Source organism: Hippopotamus amphibius, chromosome 4 (assembly GCF_030028045.1).
Source record: "Hippopotamus amphibius kiboko isolate mHipAmp2 chromosome 4, mHipAmp2.hap2, whole genome shotgun sequence".
Lineage (NCBI taxonomy): Eukaryota > Metazoa > Chordata > Mammalia > Artiodactyla > Hippopotamidae > Hippopotamus > Hippopotamus amphibius.
Genome location: NC_080189.1, coordinates 30893063 through 30914724, shown reverse-complemented (window position 1 = coordinate 30914724; position 21662 = coordinate 30893063). Strand labels below are relative to the sequence as shown.

Below are 21662 nucleotides of genomic sequence, written 5' to 3'. Positions count from 1 at the left end.
ATACTGGAATTTATTTAAAAATGAATGTTACAGTAACCTCCACTGCACATTAAGATGCACTTGTCTTTAAGATTTGAAAGCTGATTCATTGTGTGACCTTGGGCAAATCATTGCCTTTCTATTTGTAAGGTTTTCTTCCTATTTTTTTTTTATCTTTATTGGAGTATAGTAGCTTTACACTGTTGTGCCAGGTTCCACTGTACAGCAAAGCGAATCAGCTGTATTTATACATATATCCCCATATCCCCTCCCACCCTCCCTATCCCACCCCTTTAAGTCATCAACAATCATCGGGTTGATCTCCTTGTGTTAGGCAGTTGCTTCCCACTAACTATCTATTTTACATTTGATAGTATATAAATGTCAATGCTACTCTTTCACTTTGTTCCAGCTTCTCCTTCTCCACATTCCATGTCCTCAAGTCTGTTCTGTACCTCTGCGTCTTTATTCTTCCTCTTTGCCCTATGCAATCCATAATGTTGTTTGGAAGTTCAAATGAAGCTCGCAGTAAATATGCTTTGAAAAGTGCAGTATGCGAAAGAAATATGTCTCTGTAAGATTCTCCTACAGAACACCTCATGCTTGTTTACTCCTGATCCCAAGTTCCCGTCCGGTGCTGCAATATGCACTAGCAAAGTCTCTGTCTTTTTGAGTTTGTCAAATATTTTATCTAGTGCTGGTCAACATCGACTCCCATCTGTGCACAGTACGATTTTTCATCACAGGCCACAAAGCTATTATATTCCAATGTAACTTCGAGTAAGCACTTAGTACCTAAACAGAACTGGAAATTGAATCCACTGTTTCCACAAACCCTTATTAAATATCTGCAATGTGTCCAGCATTGTACTTGTCACAGGACACAGAGAAGACAGGGCCAGCCTTTCTGGGTCTTTTCAACTAGTTGAAGAGAAAAGCAAATGAACATAAAATAACATCCTACTTTCAATATGATTATTTTAAAAAATGGATACAGGAGAATTATTTATTTAAACATAGAGATATTTGATTTAAAAGGCCACAGTAGACTCATAATGTTGATTTATGTCAACTTTTCAAACAAATGCCTGTGTGAAAAGCAAAGTTCCTATTAAATTTTACCCACTGCAGTTTATTTCAGCTCTAAAGGGATTGTTCTTTAATTTTATTCACTTGATGGTGTCCTTCTAGCAGTCACATTAATAAGCTTCTCAGAGAGCTGACCTCTTCTATTGAATTAAAGTATATAGTATACTATACTATACTTTGGTCTAAACTATAGTTTAAGGTGGGACATTTATGGCAATGTCCCAAATAGTTTAATCAAAGATTTTCATGCATATAAAATTGTGTACCCACTGTGCACGTACATTTATCATAGATTACATACAATATTAAAACCATCAATTATTTTATTATAAATAGGTGCAGAAACCATCTATTTATTTGCAGACACCTAATAATTGCTGTTTCCATCACCTTTGCTGGGAGGTCTTAAGGAATCCAAAGTTAAAACTTTATTTAATCTATAATAATTAGTAATTTGAGAAATTTTAGAAAATATTTGTTAGTCCTGAAAGTTTGATATTAAAAAAATTTACCCACTGGTTCCAGGAATCGTTGGCCTTGAGTAGATTTAACGGCATGTGTAATCTAAGAAGCACTGATGGTAGCAAATGTGCAAATATATGGAAAGAAGAAAAACCACATTATAAGACACAGATGCAGTACAAAGAAGTAAAGACCCCAAATAATTGACAGGGGTTTTGATCACCTCCTCTCATGAGCTGAAAACAATGTGAGGAAGCTAAAGGTATAAAACTGAACACATGTGCAAACCAAAAATCTGTGCTATTTTCTGAACAATGGGGTCAGCTTGAAGGTGGAGCCCAGGTACTCTTAGAGTCACTGCATCAAACACAAAGAGGGCAAATCAGTGCAGACATTCCACAGGCTCAATGGAATATGTACATTACCAGACACCGAAGCACCATTAGCTATGGTGCTGCAACCAACTGTGACTGTCCTCACAGGAAATCTCCTCTAAGGTAATGTCAATTTTTTAACGACTGTTTTTCCAGTTGAGTAAGTCAGATTTTGAAGTAAAGTGTACCTGCATACCTATAATTGAAGGGACTAAGAATGCCATTTCCCTTGTCATCTATCTGTCATAAATAAGAATACATTAATGAAATCAGAAGTAACCATGTCCCTATAGGGGAAAAATTTTTTTCCCCTTATGTGCCTAGGAATTCTAGAGGCTATATAAGGAGCATATTCCATAAGCCCAAGTGCCCAGTTCCGGCCACTACATAAATGGATAGCACCCCAGGAAGCTTCTATAATTAAATCCGTATTTACCAGTCTCCACACCATCACTTCATGCAGCTTCTCTGAATTAATTCAATACATTTTTATTGTGTTCGTTCTTTGTGCCACGCATTGTTATGTGCTGATGAAACTACAGTGAAAAACCAAAGTCTCAGAACTCAGGGACTTATATTCTAGTTACAGGATGAAGATTATATATATGTGATGACTATGAGGAAGCTGTTAAGAAAAATGGGCAGAGTAAGAGAGTGAGTGATACCGGAGTTCATGGAAGAGTGTCTGATAAGGTGTCATTTCAGGAATAATTTAAATAAACTAAAAGAAAGGCATTACGCATATCTGTGAGAAGAATTTTCAAAGCAGAAGAAATAAGTTCAAGGGCCCTGAGGCAAGAAGCTGCTCAGCCTATATGCGTACGAGAAAGAAAGCTCAGGTTGGTCTAGAGGAAGCAAAGAGAACAGGGTGAATTAGCATTGGAGGAGATAACGCAAAGCAAGTGATGTAGACCTTGTAAATCTTGCATACAACTTTTGATTTTATCAATACTTTGCATAAGGTGGAAATTATGTAATCATACATATTTTAAATGAATTGCTCTGCCTGTTGAATTTTGAACCGTGTGTAAGGGTGCAAGATGGAAGCCGCAAGTTAGTTGGAAGACTCTTACAATAGTACAGGTGAGAGCTGTATGGCTTCCACTGGGTGGGTAGCTGAGATGGTTGGACTAGACAAGATTCTAGATATATTTGGAGGCTGTTGGATGGACTGTGGTATGTGTGTGTGAGAGAAGGAGTAAGGGATGTTTCTAAAGCTTTTAGTTGGAACAACTGGAATGGAGCTGGCTTGGAACAGATGGGGGAAAATTAAGTCTGGTGTTGAACATATGAAGCTTGAGATGTCAATTGAGCATCTAAATGGAAATGTTAATTAGGCTGCTGGATGTAGGGGTCTGGCATTCATAGGAGAAGTTGGGGCTGAAGTTATAAACGTGGGAGTCATCAGTATACATACAATAATTAACACAGGAGTGAGTCCACCAAAGGAAAGAAGTGCCAGTACTAACACTTAAAGAGGATAAAGACAATGAGCATATGGTCTTGGTATTTCTCTCACTGAGGGGGATGGTCTCAAAAGACAGTAAACCAGTTGTTTTGCCATGTTCAGCGTTGAAGCATGTGTAGATAGGCAATTAGTGAGTCACTTTCATAATGACATGGAAGACCCACGCATTATTGACCCCAATACACTGAGACAGTTACTCTTTGGCCAATACAAATTCATTAACATTTTGGAAATGATCAAGGAAATGTAGTGTCTTAAAAAAAAGAAACATGATACAGAATCTTGGTGATAACAGACAGTGATGTGAAGAGCCAAAGTTGCTGTTGCATTTGTTTAATGTGCAAAAAGTTTTCTTTTTTCCAAACTATCCAAAATTTTAGGTGTCAATTTCCATTGCTCTAGTTATAGAAATATCCAGCTATGATGCAACCAAGTCCATTTCTTCGGACATGAATGGTAGAGAAACTATCATACCAAAAGTTCAGATGTTTTTTATTTCATAAGAACTGTTTTAAATATTTTCATAAAGGAATTATTAGGAAAGCCCAGTAAATAAAAATATCCATATAATGCTAGTAAAATTACTCCTTATCGCTTATATCATTAGGGAAATCCCAAACTACTAGAAGAATAATTGTAGTATCTCTCTTAAAGGCTATTGAGTCATATGTACTTTTCACAATATGGTTTCCTAGGATAAATGACATGAGTTTTTAAATATTTAAGTTAAAATTTTTCATGTTCATTTGTTGTTGTGTTAATATGAAAATTATTCTTGCCAGAGGCAGACTACAACAATATTTTAAGGAAGAAATTGAGATCAGTTATATGTGCTTGCTAATGCTGTGAGAATAGTGCTAACTACATCTGTTAGCTAAATCTGTAAATTAGAAAATCTTTGGTTTAGTGATCACATCAGCCTTAAGGATCTGCAGTTTAAAAGAGATTAGATGTATTTCTAACAACTGCTTCCAAAGCTGTTGATAGAAAAGGAAATGAGTGTCTATTACCTCGAGAAATGTCTGAAAATTTTTTCATGGTAATATTTTGATCCTTTTTTTATTCAGATGACATTGAATCAAATATAGGGTATCATAAAATATCACTTTTGCAAGTTTAAATAATATATTCTTACAATCTCTATCAATCGAATCATTATCTATCCAACTCTTTTTTTCTGAGATGCTGATACATTTGTCTAGAACTAAAACCATGGATGTACTAAAAAGTAGCCCAGCATTTAGATAGTCTTAACATTTCCATTTGAGGCCCAGTGATTTTTAAAATCAAAACTAGTGTCGAAAGTTATTGAAACTCATTACTTTGCAAAGGCTTAAAATAATGTAAATGTGAAAAACCATATTAAAAATGCAAGCTTTTATGTGAGTCTTTTTCACTTTTTAGGAAAATACACAGGGAAATCAACATTAGAGTTTTCCTCTGGCAGGGAAATAAAATTGCATAGTCTACTTGATGCAGTGCTTTCTAAAACAGCATATTAACTACTTTATGGAGTTGGAATTCTGGATGATATTGGAAAAGAATGACTATTGTTTGGACTACATATCCCTATGGAGAGATTGCCTCTTATAGCTATAAATGGAAAATATGGAAAAGTAACTTTATGTATGCATAATTCATTTTATCAGCTAATAAAAGCATCAAGTACCAAAAGTTCCTTATTTTCAATTTAACCTAGAAATGGGGATTATAAACTTTTCATTATACAAATGTATAAATTTTCTTTTGAGAAGTCCTTATAAAGGAATGACAGAGAAAGATTAAAATGATAGATATCCTATGTGGTCAGTGTTATCCTCATTTTATTCATGTATTCAGTATGTTTTGGATTCACAAAATCAAATCATTAGGACACTGTCTCAATTCATGATGTCAGGGCTCCCAACTCAATTGCAGGTTCTTGTCATTACTCTAACTAAGACCTCAGTTTTCTTGGAGGACAAATAGATTCCCATATATTTTTATAACCTCTCCGGGACATAACATGTTTTCTATATGATTAGAGAAGAGCAGTTCCAGTAAATTGTATTCATGATGCAGCATATGCTATTAAAGTCTCTCAATTTTCTATTTCTAAAAAAAATGGTACAGAATATCTCATAATTCTGCAATTTGCTATCATTAGGATGTAATTTCAGCAATATATATATGCACACATGCTGAACAGTGGGAAACAAGGACATATTTCCAGAAAATAAATAATTCTGTCTTGCATTTGTATACACCTTGCATCTAAGAAATTGTAAGTAGTTAAAATAAATGAAATTTTAAGGCCAGAGAAAACAACCTGTAACTTATAGTTACTACTTTCTTTAGAGAGGTGAAGTACATCACATACAGAACAAGAAACAGTCTGTCTGGAATTTTTTGAAGAGTGAGAGGAACATTCTGAATACAAGTCTTTCCTTTCCATTACTAAATGAGAAAAAAAATTATACTTGATCAAAATTTCCCACACCACGTCTGTTTTATTCATTTGATTTTACTAAATAATAATCATGATTTTTTTATTGTCCTCTGTATAATATACGTGCTATGTAAATTAACCCACTAAATCATTACAACATCGCTAAGTGTTATTTGCCATCTCACAGATGAGGAAATGGGCATGGAAATTTAGGTAGCATGCCACAGATCACACAGTGAGGATCCAGGGTTAATATTCTGCTCTGCAGCCTTTGAACTTAGAAGGACTCCTCATTAGACAGGCCGGCATTTATCTGATTGGCTATCTACAGTCTGTTTGCAAGGAGACACCAAGATTCTCCCATGACTGACCAGCACTCACTTTCTTTCACTGAATTAGGATGAGTCTCCAACCTTGGTATAAGGAGTGACTTTAAAACCTGCAGTGATTCTTAAGGTATTAGTCAATCTACAAGAAAAATAATTCCATTGGTAAAGCACACTTACAGGCTTGATTATCCAACTTAAATCACACAAGTAAAACCTTGATTTATTACCATTTCGAGTATTCAGAGAAATGTCTTTTTTTCCTTATCAGAGAAAAGAGAACTTGAGGGGGGTAGGGCTAAGGATGTCTGTTTTTCATTTTATATTAATTGGCAGTTTGTTCTTATAACTGGGTGTTCTTTCACTAGAGCTGCGGAAAGGAGAACAATACTATTGGGTATAAAATTTCTGTTTCTCAGCAAAGTTGGCAGGTAGGTCCAAAGAGACTAGTCCATTAGGAAAAGCTATTTATCAATGCAGAGAAAATCAACCATATTGAGGCACGGCCTGAATCTACAATGTGTTTATAGAGAGAGAAACCAACTCTAATGCTGGCATTTAATAGGTGGTCAAGAAAGTGCAATAAACATTTGGAAGAAAAAAGACATGCTGTTTCCTGTGAGAATGCTGGCCTCTCGAGGTAGTAATGGGAGGCAAAGTTAAGTAAGCACAGGTTTATCGTGATTATCTTATTTAATTCTGCCCCCCAAACTCACGAGTGTTGTTATTTCTCCTTTTACAGATGAGGAAACTGAAGTTAAGAATGTTTAAGTGCTTTATCAAAATTACTTGAAGACTATGGGCTTAAGACTGGAACTCAGAGAATGCATTTCTGTAGCCCATATTCTCAACCACTTTGCTACTCTGAATTCATCATATGGTGTATAAATGAGAAAGCTTAGTAATCTCTTCTGACAAAATGGCAACTTTCGCATTATGGTCAAGAAAATCAATAAGCCTGAACTTATGTCAACCTTATGTTGTCTTGAGAATGTCAAGTTTTATATTGGGTAAGATAACAAGGATTTCAACTCCGAGCATTGGGCAAGCATTATAAAGCTGTCTGAGTATAAGGAAAACAAATGATCATAAATGCATAAAAACATATGGTTATAAAGATAAGGTCACCTTTCTAAATTGTATCTAATATCACCATGATCCTTGACATTTGTAGAATCTTTTCATTTTAGACAATGTAATATTGATCTAATAGACTATAAAATTTGATGCTAAAAGTTTTCTAGGCTTGTAATCCAACCTTGGGTAAGAAACACTTTTCAACTCTTTGAGCCTCAGTTGCTTTATTTATAAAATGGGGGAATTCCACAAACAACAAATATTAATATTAATTGAATAGTAATACTTATTATAATACCTTTTTACATCAAGATTTTGTTTATAGGTTTAAGTGAGAAAACATTCAGTAAACACTCAAATTTGATCCCAGGATTGATTGGATAGTATTACTTGTCAATTCCAGAGACTGCTTCCTTGACATCTCTACTCAGATCTCTCTGACACATTTCATACTTAATAAGACCAACACTGAACTGCTCCCTTCACCATGTTTCCTGGCACAGGAATTGGTAGCACATACATGGGATGCTGAGTCCAGAACCCTGGGTGTTTTACTTGTGATTGCACTCAATTCATTTGCCACACCCTGTTCCTCACCTATACGTTAAATGAACCCCAGTTAACTCCCTAAGCCATCTGGCGCAGTTTACTGCCACCATCATTTCTCATCTGACACTTGTGGTTATTCCTAAGAGACCCCTCATGTTTTTTGCTCACCTCCTTTCTATTCACTTCACAGCCAGAGTGAAATTTTAAAATTACAATAGTGACCATGTCACCACCCTATCTAAAAAAGCCCTGTAATGGCTTCTTACTGGCCACAGGGTAAAGTCTGGTCCCTATTGAGATCCCAATGACCCTCGTTGCCCGCCAGTCCCTCGTCACCCCAGGCTACTCCCCCACCTCCAGGTCTGGATGTCAGCGATTTTGAAACTGCAGCAGAATTATCTCATAGCGCCTCTTCCTCACATCTCAGCCACGTCATGCTGTTCCCTTTTCCTGAAATAGTCTTACCTCTTCTTTATTCGGATGATTCCTGTTGATTCTCAAAATCTATTTGTTGACATCATTTCCTTAGCAAGGACTTTCCCAATCCCTCAAACTGGGTTAGATCCTCCTGCTAATGAGAATCTAGTACCTTTTACTTCCCTGCTGAAAGCAGTCATGACATTTAAATTCCTTGTTTTATAAACTTGCCTATCTTGTTCACATCTGTAGCCCTAGAGTCTAGATCAGGTCTTTCATAAATATATCGATATTCAAAACTTACTGTGTAACATAACAGAGAAATGAATGTCTAAAATAACAATACTAAACATTCAGTTGGCTAAGATAGGAATCAACATATTTCATCTTGAGATCCATTGGAAAGACTAAGTATTGGCTGTGGGTGCTACCTTGACTTGTCAGGATATTAGTGTCTCATTATAAGGTTTGAGGACAGGGATAGGACCTTATTCTCTTTCTCCTGAGAGCCTGAAAAATGCTGAGAACATTACAAGAACTACACAAATATTGATAGATGTAAGAGAAGGGGTGAGCTTGTTTGCTAAAATGTGAAAGATTGAAAATACAACAGAGATCCTATAATCAAATGAGTGCTTGTTACCTCCTTAAGAACAGACACCCTGGAGCACCTATGTCTATTCCAGAGATGCCTCCATTTTTTATGATGCTTGATACTCTTTTTGAAAAAATTATACTCAGGATGATAAAAACTTTCTTCATAATGTCTTCAACAATTACAAATATTTGAGCTTCAAGTATACCTTTGAATTTTTAAACCATCCAAATTTAAGAGCTATGAAAGGTGAGCTATAATTGAAAGGACAAAATATTTTTTTTGAGTTCAAAGAAAAAAAGTAGAAAAATAATGAAACTGAATTTCTTGGGTGAGTCTTAAACTCTCCAAGAACAATTTTTAAAGAGTTTCAAAATTATTTAAAGCAATAGAACAGAAAGACTTCAAATGACAATATTCATTTGCTTGCCCAGGGATGGATATGTTTATTTAAAAATCAGTTCCTGGACTAAAGGCACTTATTGTTAAGCTTGAAAATACAGCTGTAGTCTTTCTATCCCAGAAGCTACTATCTTTTGTCTGAGTAAAGTGGTTTCTGGGCCTCACTTCTAATTCCACGGCTCTTCTCTTGGTTGATGGATTTATTTATTCGCTGATTTATTCACTTGCTTATTTATTTACTCTTTTGTTTGACAAATACACAGTGATCAGAAGTTATCTGTTAGATAAGGGATATATAACAATGCCCTAAAAAAAATCTTACTTTGTGGGGTGGGAGTCAAGACAAGATTATAACCACAGACAGCAGAGCTCAAGACACATAATAACATTATGGAGGTTTAGTGAAAGGAAGAACTCAAGCTAGCTGCAAAATCTTCATTACTATTATATAATAAGCACTCTTCTTCATTATGAAATATTTATGCTTGAACTAAAGAGTCTAGAGCATGTTTCTTTGTATTTTAATAATGCTTCATGGGCTATGATTGCTGCGGATGCTATTATTTTTTGCATAATTAAGTAATGAAGCAATTAGCACAGCAGGCACATGTCAACTAGATAGTGGTTAAAAGTTGTGATTAACTAGATTTTTTGCTGTGTTTGCCAATATCCTGCTTCTTATCAAATGAAGCTGCACTTTTCTCACTATGAAGAGATTGAGTTCCCACATAGTTGAAGCTTTGCCTGGATAATAATGCAACTAGATGAGTTGCAGCAAAATGTCTTGATGACATGAAAGAATGTATTAAAGAGCTCTCTGAAGATCTGTGACATAAACTACTAAGAACATCATTTAGGTTAAAAAGTATTCAGGAACAAGCATTTTGCAAGATATCTAAATTGGCAGCTTACTCCTCTCTAATCCACCGAGTAATAGCACAACACTTCAATTCTGTTACACAATACCTATACACCCTCTGGAAAATGGACAACCAAATATTCTACTGTTAAGGACTTGCAGAACTATAAGCAGGAAAACTGGCACTTATAAATTCTATTTTTATGGCTCCATTATGTAAACTAACTGGAGGAAAAAAAAAGACAATTCATCTAGAATCAAGGTCTGCCGTGTAATTTCATTCAACAGGCATTCCTTGTGAACCATTCTATGCCAACACTTTACTCTCTGAACCAAAGATGAGTGAGAAGTGGTGTCTGCCCTTGAAGAACATGCAGTCTAGACCAAGTAAGTAACTAGATTTGCCTCATAGTTAAGTCACATTTCAAAATGTGTAACAAGTGCCAAAAAATGTTTGCTAAATTTTGATGAGCCTCAGCTCTTGAATTGTCTCTGTAACTTGCCATCTAGCTTCTTTTCTCTTCCCATAGACTTCAAAGAAGAGTCGAATTAAATAAGAATTTGATGAGGATAGTAAAAAGAGTCCAGGCATTAAGTCTGAAAATCAAGTTCCTCCTCTGCTTCTTACTTGTTGGATAAATCCAAGACCTCATTGAGTCCAAAATACATAGGTGATAATACTACCTGTCCTGCCAAAGTTCAGGGGTTTGTAAACAGACTCAAAATAGATAAAGGATTTGAAATGGATACTGTTTTTCTTCCAGTTTTATTGAGATGTAATTGACATACAGCACTGTACAAGTTTAAGATGTACAGCACAATGATTTGACTTATGTACATCATGAAATGATGACCACAGGAGGTTTAGTGAACGTCCATCATCTCATATGCATACAGTGTTAAAGAAATAAATTACTTTCCCTTGTGATGAGAACTCTTAGGTCTTACTCTCTTAACAACTTTCATATATAATCTGCAGCAATGTTCAGATCTTTATCACGCCATATATTACATCCCTGGTACTTATTTATCTTATAACTGAAAGTTTGTACTTTTCAAACTGCCTTCATGGAATTCCCCTTCCTCCAACCCTGGCCTTCAGTAACCACATGTCTGATCTCTTTTTCTGTGAGTTTATTTGTTTGTTTTTGAAGTATAATTGACTTATGATACTATGGCAGTTCCTGGTACACAACATAGTGATTTAATATTTCTATACATTTCAAAATGTTCACAATGATAAATCTAGTTGTCATCTGACACCATACAAAGATATTATATAATTATTGACTATATTCCCCACGCTGTACATTTTATATCTGTGACTCATTTATTTTGTAACTGAAAGTTTTTACCTCTTAATCACCCTCAACTATGTCTCTCGCTTTGAAAAGTGCTACTCTTATTCAAATTTTTTCCTTAAAAATCTTTGCATTTCTCAACTGTTTCTAGGCAATCATCCACTTAAGGAGTTAGAAACAACTCTAGTGTGATTCCTTCATTGGGCATCAATAATACAATGTAAACACAGAAAGGATTTTGTTTCTATCCATTTCTGATATAAGCATTAACCTAAAGCCACAATTTATCTAGCCATTTCAATGCCTATTTTGTATGTGGATAAGTAGATTAACTTGCTATAATCACTGTTCAGGTGAAAAAGTCCATCTATGGTGATTTTTTACTAAGTCAGAGTTGGGAAATATGTTCTGTACATTTCTTAAGATAATTAAAGTGCTTGAAGTGTCTTTATCCCTATCAATAGTCTGGAGAGTATGATAGCCATCACAGAGTTCTGGGACCTAGTTGGAAGAGGTTAGCTCCTGTGTGGCTTTGAGAGTTTGAAAATGAAGACCCAGTGGAATGCCTGCCTCCCTCAAAGCCAAAATAAAGTATAAAGAAGCAGACACTGGAAGATGACCATTCTTCAAAAGTACAAACACAACTGACACAGGAAACAGTAAATTTGAGATATGAGATCATATTGGCTTAAGTGGCAGAGGAGAAATAAAGTGGCTGCAGTGAAGTTAAGGTCAGAGCAAAATTTTGACAGGTACTTTTAGGATGAGGGTCTTCGCTCAGAATTTCTTCTACGTGTTCTGGTAAAGAGGATCTTGCCTACAAGCTCTCAGGCTGTTTTTATCTTTCTCATTTTACTATTTCAGTCCAAAACACAGTAATGGAGAGCTGTAAAACATCTCCCAGTGTGAACTCTCCGTGACTGTGTCTCTCTCTCTCTGAGCTTCCTAAGATTTGGGATCTGCAGGACACAGTGAACCACAAGCCGACTATGGGACAGACATAGTCAGGATGATAGGTTTAAAATAACTCCTAAGTGTACCTCTAGGTATATGCCAGTTCCATAATGGATGCAGTAGAAAACTAATTTGCAAAAAGGAGAATTTTCCCTGACATTTGGGGAGAGATTTGGGTTCTCTATATAACTAATATACAATATTTACTTTACAGGCTTTCAAATTTATTCTCTCAAGTGTTGAATTTCATGTAAATCCTAAAAGCGTCCTTTGGACAGAGTATGATATTACCCCTTAGGAAAGGGATAGAGATGATATATGCATAGTTCTCAGTGTGATGACAAATCATTTCCTCCCTAAGATTTTGAGAATAATAGGTCTCATTTGTAAACAGCGCTTTCACACTGAGGAGGCTTACATACCTCCCTCTACTTCAAAATGGAAAGTTCTCTCTGGAAATCAAAAGAGTACTTGCACCCAGCAGGTGCTTCATACATGCTTTAGACTTGTATAGAAATGAAAGAGACCATTAAAAGTGCCAGAAATGTATAGATTATTTACAGTCATGACTCCTATTGAGAGGGGGGCTTGTGGTGTTCCTGTGTGTGCGTGTGTGTGCGTGTGTGTGTGTGCGTGCACAGAGAGAGATTGATTTATCAAAGTGCAAAACAAAAATAAATAGGTTGTCACTTTGCCAGATTCCTCTGTAGAGATATTCTGCTGAGAATGTTTTTAAGCTCATTTTCCCAGAATGAATTTTATAGAACAGTTTTCCTCTGGTGCCTCATTTCTATTTGAAAGAACTTCAAATGCTAGCATGCACACACACCTTGGTATTACTAAATAAGGCCTAGAGAAAGAGATACTACAGCAGCTTTGATGGCATTGATTTGGGGAAGCGATCTCCTTCTTGGCAGTAGACGACAGAGAAAATTCTATCAATTTTTCTGACTTTATTCACAGAGCAAATACAAGTGGAAAAGAATAACTCTGGAACAGCACAGAATTAGGAGGTCTGCTTTTGTGGTGGGATCTTAGGAAACTTTCCCTTTCAATATGATACATTTCTAAATATCAGAGAACAAAGCTTTAAAATCAGTAACGCTAGTCTTTTACAGTGAATAAAATGATTCCTTCCAAAGGAAGAAGAGGCACAATTATGGGCCTTTGTCCCTTCTCTTTTTAAAGTATGCCACTATCAGCTCTCGCAAGGAGCGGTGCAACTCCAACCCCAGGGTGGGGGGAGGGGAACACTGCTTCACCCCTTCTTCTCTTTGTGTTGATTGTTTGCAGCAGCATGGCTTAGTGGTTTTATAGGGATTCATGTCAATATTTGTCTCTAATGCTGAAATATTAGACATACAATCAGTTCAAACTCAGGATAGGGGAAACATAAGCAAAGCAAATGTCTCTCCAACCTTCGGTAGCACATACAAGAATGTATCTAATCCAACTCACCCACCCTTAAAACTGAATAGTTTGTCTGCCTGTTTTGTTATGTGTTTGAGACATGTGGGGGGTTATTCTGTGCCAGTTAGCAAGTGTGGTCCCTGGAAATTAACAAATGCTTCACACAAAGAGATTTTTCTACCTTCAGGGTTGGGGTTTGTATCCATGGCTTTGCATTACTAATATCCTGTTGTATTTTTTAATATATTTTTGTTTACCTAATAATCTTAATTCTAAAAAATAGAAAGAGAGGTAAATGTTCCGTACAATTCTCATACCCATGCATATGCGTCATACCACTTCCGTCACATTCATTTTTCAGACTTATGGTTATTTTAAATGTAGCTTTTTTAATAACATTGAATGGTCTCAAAGATTGATTATTCAGCAGTATTTCTTCTTTCCCTCTGTGGTTTTAGCCTACTCTGTGGAGTGTGTTGATGAAAAGTCTTGTAATATATTGAGCCTTCACTGAAATTTATTGTCCTTTTTAGATGACACATATAAATATCCTAATGAAATGTTGGCACTGCCATCAAAGTACTAAAATATGTCATCATTCCTCTCCAGCAATTTCATATTTTACGTGTGTTTGATGTTAATGTGAATGTTACATTCGGGCTTAATAAATGTATGGTAAGGAGAAAAGTAAATGTCAATAGGATCCTTGAACCCTTTCATTAAATGGTTGTGTTGCATAAAAATACATCATAAACATGAGGCATTGTAAATCTTATTTATCAACAGTATATAGTTCCATGTACTTAAATGATTTTTATTTATATAAATGTATATTTCCATAGAGAAAAGGCTAAAGTTTTAATGCAAATTCATAAAAACCTGTCTCACAAGGAAAAGTTTTATGTTCGTTGTGTTGTGAATTTGGTTATTACTAATAATTCATGGTGTAAATCCTTCATTTGGCTTCTTGCTATGAAAGAAATTGCTCAGTCATTGGAGACACCTAGCTGAGGACCAGGTTGGTGATATGATTTGAATTTTTTGCTACATGGGCTACATTTCTCACAGGAGAATTATAGAGTGAAGGCAAGGGAAAGAGAGAGCTGAGAAATGCTTCTTCTTCCACCAATGTAGGATATCTAATTATCCAGAGAATTAAAATGGAATCTGATTGAAGTCCTCAGGGCTTCGTTTAGGCCAACTGCTTAGTTAACCTAGCAGATCCAATTACCTAGACTCTGTATAGATTTGGCATCAGCTCAATCAGGGGCTGTCATTTGGCAGCCCCCAGCTAAGCCTTAATGTTGAACCCAAGGAGAACACGTGGGGAAAATAAAATGAGATAGTCTTTCTGGAATGGCTATTTCGAAAGGCCCTGTGCCCTCCAGCTTCCCTGGAGAGAAGCAGGCAAGATTTCCAGCCAAGCTTTTCCCCCACTGGCATGCTTTTAGAGACCAGACTCATCGGTGCCCTTGTGTAAATCACGTTGATAATGGACATTTTCTCCAAGTATCTGCCTCTCTTTTCCACTGGGTACCTGAGTCCCACTGACTTTAATAGGACTGGTGAGTGGGCATCCCCCAGATACAGTGGGCTGATAGATAAAACTTCAAAGTGTCATTGCTTAATATCCATGTAATGGCATGAAATGAAATGGCATTATTAATGTCATTATTACATCACTGAATTGGATATTCCTTGTAAAGTGAAAATCTTATTAAAACTTTTCTGAGCATTTTTCTCTTTTTTTTTCATTTGATACTTATCTTAAAAATTTCCTGAAAAGAATAACCAGTGTTCTGTTTTATGAAGCATAATGATAAGAGATAGTAGGGGGAAAAAAAGGTGTTCATCTACTAACATGTAGCCTGAAAAATCAGCCATTGTCATTCACTAACAAGGTAAGAGCTCGTAGAACTTCCCTGTCCTTATTGGTGCTGGGATTTTGATGCCTAGTTTAAGTTCATATAGCAATAATATTATTGAATCCGAATGTAATTAAAGCATTTCTGGATGTTTGCTCTTGAGAACATCTTTCTAAGGGGCTTCATTTTTCCTATATCTGTATGACAGCTGAGTATTGCTAGGTGTTTGTTTTTTTTTTTTATCCTTTTCCTATCTGTATCACAAAAACATGCCAGGATCAAAGGTATTGATCTTGCCCTCAAAGAGAAATCTGCAACCAGATCTTTCCATTCGTATGATAAAAAATACCATTTCTATTGCATAAAAATTTTGGTATACATATAATATATAACATATACAATTTATATATAGTATTTGTGTGTCAAATGCTTATATTTTTAAATGCCTTTTAATGTGCATTTTTATTATATAAAAATACTATGTGACTTTGGTTAAATACTTTAAGGTGAAATAAAAATTTTTCAATGCATTTTGACAGGCTTTTTTCTTTTCTGTTAGAAATTCCACCTCTTTAAGTCAGGAACTGTATTTTATTATAATAATTGACATTTATAAACTACCTCAGAACTTACAGAGCATTTTCACATACATTATCTATTTAAATCTAACTATCTCTCTATGAAGCAGTCATTGTAGATTAAAAAACTGGTGCTCAAAGAGGTTAAGTGGCTTGCCAAGATTACACATCTAGAAAATAAAATAGTAAGACTTTAAGCATGTTTTGTGATACCAAAATTGTGTGTTTTTCCATAATACATATCAGAATTTCTATAATAAAATTTTCAACTCTATGAAAATGAACTTCCATAGCATGACACGCCCCAGCTTTCAGAACACATTATTCCATAATATCTGTCATAAAAATCCTTCCAGACGCAACTGTCTCAAGCTTTGCACACAAGTGTGAAAAAAAAAGTTTGCTAATTAAAAGAATGACAAATTAAGAGCAGTATACAATAAGTCCCCTGCATCCAAACCTCCAAGCTGCAAACTTTCAAGGAGGCGAACATGCGTTCAGATGTCCAATCACATAAGTTAGTTGATGTGTCTGGCATACATTGTCACGTGCATGCCTCTACGAGTGGTTGTGCTTTTGTATACTCTACTGTACAGTACTGTATAGAGTGCAGTAGCACAATATCTTTATTTCAAGCCCAGGATGTCTGGAAGCAAGCGTAAAAGCAGCAGTGGTATAGCTGGTATGGTACTACCCAGACATCACTAGGTTGTTTTTTCAAGAGGGTAGATAGAATTGAATTCCACAAGGAACCAGAATCTGCGCCGTCAGTGTCAGGCATGAGTGAAAACGCAGCTTGCCCTCTGTCTCCTATCGCCGACGATCCTTCAGCTCTACCATCTCCCACTCCTCGCCCTCCTCCAGTCAGTAGTAACTCTTCTTGCCTGCTCACTCGATGCCAGCCCCTGTATGCCAGTACTGGACTACTGTGCTTTTCAAGGTACTGTACAGTAAGATTAAAAATGTTTTCTTTATGTGTTATGTTTGTTATGTATTATTTGTATGAAAAGTATTGTACACCTATTACAGTACAGCACTATATAGCTGATTGTGTTAGTTGGGTACCTAGGCTAACTTTGTTGGACTATGAACAAATTGGACTAATGAACTCGCTCTAGGAATGGAACTCATTTGTATGTAGGGGATTTACTGTATACTGGAACTACTGAATAAGGCACCCTCATCTAAAGCCTTTCTGTATTTCACATGTAAATATTTTTTGTACCTAAGTAAAGAACTAAGAATATTAGCCATGGGAAATGCAGTTTTAATCTTATGAGTGATATTAACATAATAGGAATAAAAAGTAAAAGTAGGCTTTGTAAGATAGGCTGTGATTTCTGAATGTTTACATAGAATAAGAAATATTCTTAGTTGTAAAGTTGTGTTGAAAGTTCCATATATTTCTTAAAACTATTAACTTAGAAATATATAATACTCAATTGTAAAAGCAAGCTCTGTTTCCACAGGTGTGTATGATTTGATCAAAGTGATAGACATTTATATCTTTAACTGTAGAATGTTTTATTTAAATGTCTACGAAGAGGACCTACTGTATAGCACAGGGAACTCTACTCAATACTCTATAATGGCCTATATGGGCAAAGAATCTAAAAAAGAGTGGATATATGTATTTGTATAACAGATTCACTCTGCTGTACACCTGAAACTAACAAGACATTGTAAGTCAATTATACCCCAATAAAATTTTTAAATATATGAATATATAAATAAATATCTACAAATGGTTTTAGGGAAATAGGTGGCTTACACTATTTCAGAGTTTGGGGAAATCATTTCAACACATTAGAAACCAAAGTCCTTTTAAAGGTCAAAGATGCTTGGAAGTCTGACAAATAAGGATCACAATAACTTTTTTTCAAAAACTGATGTTAAATATACTTGCTATTCTATATTATATACACACATCACACTACAAAATAATGTACAAGAATACTTAATGGAAAAACTTAAAAATACTTTAGTGGTGAGTGAAACAGAAAAATAATTACTGCTTACTCTTAAAAATAGAGAATGTTTAAATGGCACATTAATTTTTAATGTTATAAATTCAAGGAATATTTAAAATAAAATTATTTTATGATATATTAGTCTAATATTATTAGTTTTTATGTTATTTTATTAGCTATTTTCAGGGCATATTATTAGGGAAAACATAAGTAATCTAGGCTTATCTCCTCTTGTTATTTCACTAAAAACCATCTCAAAATGAACTTGGTGAGAGTATGTATGTTTATAAAGTAAGATATGTTTAAATGTTAACTAACTTGTTATACCCCAGTTCTTAAGAAACTGAATGAAATCTCCGTAGGGACACAACCTACCATGTTTGAGAGTGCAGAGTAATATTTAAAGGCTAGGACAGGAATTTCAGAGTATTATATATAGTGAAAGATAATATGGTGAGTACTAGATAACTATTATATATGGGAAAACCATCCATTTCAGGGACCTTCCTGTTTTCAGCTCTACTGGAAAAGATATTAGTCACATACTAGAACATAGTTCCATTTCTGAGGCCCAGACATTCCAGCCAGGCTCTATTACCAAAGAAAATTTGATGATTCTAGAAAGGTAGATGCTGTAAATGATAGACCTGTTAGCTTTACCAAGGAAACTGCCTGGATAAATGATTTAAAAATCAATTTCCAAACCCCTAAAAAAGAACAAAGTGCCAGGAAATGGCCATATTTAATTTCTATAATACTAAATAATGTTAGCATAAAATATATCAAAGCAAAGAAATCATTAGCCAAGATTTTATTTCTGGTCAAGATGACAGCATCCAGTTTTGTCTCAACTAGATTAAATGTTCCTTGTAGGCAGAAAATGTTTGTCTTTCCCACAAAGATAGGGATGTGCGCATCACAAAAATTCACTTTATAATTTCATGATGGCTGTAGGTTCTGTTTACTGGTAAATGCTCATTACTGTCAGAAGCCAGGTCCTATCTCTGGAGTTAATTAAGAGCAGTTTTACTTAAGAGTAAGAAGTACAGAAATTATTTGTGTGTCTCATGCTTACCGCCTGTCCTAGTACATCCTAGACTGGAAATAACTTTTGCTGATAATTCGTGTTAACCCTCACAGTGGTTGTGTTTATTGACTGAGATTTAGTCCTAAGTGCATAGGCTAGGATCAGAATCTACTTTGGCCACATTTGTTTTGACAGTTAACAGCATTTAGACCATGATGGACAGTGAATATTTGTTGAATGGCTTCACAGTTATTCTAGTTTGTGTGTTGCTAGTTTGCTTTTTCCCTGTAAAGTTGTTCTACCTCTCTGTAAACTTTGTATATGTCCTATATCTGCCTTTAATCTTCTCTCTTTGTGCCTACTGCAATATCTGCATTCAGGAGGGCATTTGTTATATGTTGTTAAATGACTCAGGAAATTGGCTTAGTAAAACAGATATAAGTTCAGGAGTAGTTCCAGTCCTCACAACTAAATGAAGAGATTGCACAGAAATGTAGTCCTGGGCCCCATCGCTATAAAAGTCTGCTTATCAGCTGACCACATGATAAATGTCGTGCTTAATATAGGGCTTTGTGTTGTCCAATGGCTGGATATTTTACATTCATTTGTATAAAGCCATAAACTCAAGGGACACTTAGTAAGGTCCATTCTTCTCTTTTAGGAAGAATTGGAAGCCCTCACATTTAGTGAGGTGAGAAAATACATACCATTATGTAAGTGTCCACCACCCGGGTGTAGCTTTGTTATCTTCTGTGCAGATCTGGACCATGAAATCCCTTCTGTGGCACTAGGAAATTAAACTGAGATGTACTGAAACTATTTTGCGATCCAGACATTACCCTATAACAATCTGACCCAAGATTTTCTTCCTACAACCATTTGTGACACATTTAACAGAGCCCAGTAAGAGACTCTTTTTCCAAATGAGCAATGAAAAGAAACTTGAAAATCACACAAAAGAAACTTGGAAAAACTTGACAACAACCATCCTATGGCATTGGCATCCTTGAACTCTGTTTCCTGACTCCTGCCTAGTTCCTATCCTTCCAGAATGATCGCTCCCTCTTTTCCCTTTTCCCAATAGCTCAGACTTGTTTCCCTGTTAGATGCAATCATGGCCAAAAACATCTTTTTAAAAAATTATTTCTCTTTTAGTGATTTTGTTGATTGTTATTTATTTAAAAATAGATATTTGACTCTCAATTTTGCTTACTGTGATTTCTTTTCTGTCAACTCTCATCTTTTTTTTTTAATTTGTTTATTTATTTATTTATTTATTTATTTATTTTATTGGCTGTGTTGGGTCTTTTTTGCTGTGCGCAGGCTTTCTTTTAGTTGTGGTGAGTGGGGGCTACTTTTCGTTGTGGTGCGCGGGCTCCTCATTGCCGTGGCTTGTCTTGTTGTGGAGCACAGGCTCTAGGCACGTGAGCTTCAGTAGTTGCAGCACATGGACTCAATAGTTGTGGCACAAGGGCTTAGTTGCTCCACGGCATGTGGGATCTTCCACATGCCTGGAGCAGGGCTCGAACCCGTGTCCCCTGCATTGGCAGGTGGATTCTTAACCACTGCGCCACCTAGGAAGCCCTCAACTCTCATCTTTAATTTGTTTCATACGAAGTCAGATCTTTCATCAACCTGTTTTTCTGATTTCTGCCCATACCAACATGCAGTGATAGAACTTTCCCACTCCAGGACTCTATGAATAGCTGCACAGCTTCCATTTTATGGGGAGAAAAAAGGAAGGAAGAAACTTGAGCTCACTTTCTAAATCAGGAAGCTATTTAAAGCAAGATGCAAGGGAATATACAGATATCTTACCAGTGGGGAAAAGAATTAAATCATTCTGTTTTCATCTCAGCAAAAAGATTCAAGACTGAATTAGTGCAAACCGTATTCCTATAGACAACAGTAAGAAAAGTGCATTTTCTGCTAACCAAGATATAAGCCTCACTTTGGTTTTTGAACTTTCCCTCTTTGATTTATTTACTCAACTGTGCTTGAGGTTATGGAAAGACAACTCAAAGAACCGTTTTTTTTTTGTTTGTTTTTTTTTATTAAACTTTCAGATTCATTTCTCAGATACACAGAGTTTTAAGAAACAGCCTAAATGATAAAGTGTTCACTGAAAATATTAAGTTGAGAGTATTTCTTTTATCTGTGGCATTGTGAGGTAATAATCTCTATCCTACCAGATCTTGAACTTGACTTCCCCTATGATTTGTTTTTCCGTTTTAAGCCCTACCCTTATACAAGTGATGCTTCTCATTGATTGAATATATCTGAATTCAAAGGCCTGTGATCTTACTTTGCCTTCAGTTAAACATCATATCAACCTTCAGGGCACAGAGTTTGCCTTCACTGTATCCACCGAAGGCTTCCTGACTACCTTGGCTGCCACAAACGTAGTTGTCTGTGGCTGGCTACAGGTGTGAGGATAGTACCGTCAGTGTTCAATACTTAATCACAACTCTCATGGCTTTTAGGAAAAGAGGAGCTGTGTCATAATAGACCATCCCTGCCTATACTACTATT

General features: G+C 35.7%; 1 protein-coding gene across 1 annotated transcript in view; it reads left to right on the top strand.

Moving 5' to 3' along the window:
- KCND2 (potassium voltage-gated channel subfamily D member 2) overlaps nucleotides 1-21662 on the top strand; it is a 472359-nt gene that overhangs the window by 363506 nt on the left and 87191 nt on the right. The window lies entirely within an intron of this gene.